Source organism: Dufourea novaeangliae, unplaced genomic scaffold (assembly GCF_001272555.1).
Source record: "Dufourea novaeangliae isolate 0120121106 unplaced genomic scaffold, ASM127255v1 scaffold81, whole genome shotgun sequence".
Classification (NCBI taxonomy): Eukaryota; Metazoa; Arthropoda; class Insecta; order Hymenoptera; family Halictidae; genus Dufourea; species Dufourea novaeangliae.
The window spans coordinates 1-249 of NW_015373973.1; positions in this window are offsets into that span (position 1 = coordinate 1).

The following is a 249-nucleotide window of genomic DNA, read 5'->3' on the forward strand; positions in this document are numbered from 1 at the left end:
CACGTTCTCCCCGGGTCACCTTGGTGCATGTGCCTTTGTGTGTTTTTTTATTCAATAATTGTTGTGTCGTGATTCCATTGTTGTTAGTTTAGTGTAATTACTTGGAATTAACACGCTTATTTTCTGTTCGGTGTTCCGATTCTAAAGAACGCGGCGGGACAGGTAACATATTCTCTCAAACGCAGTTTATTGGGAAATTGGTAAAATGTGGTGACTTATTACAACAAATTGGTGATACTTGACTATATA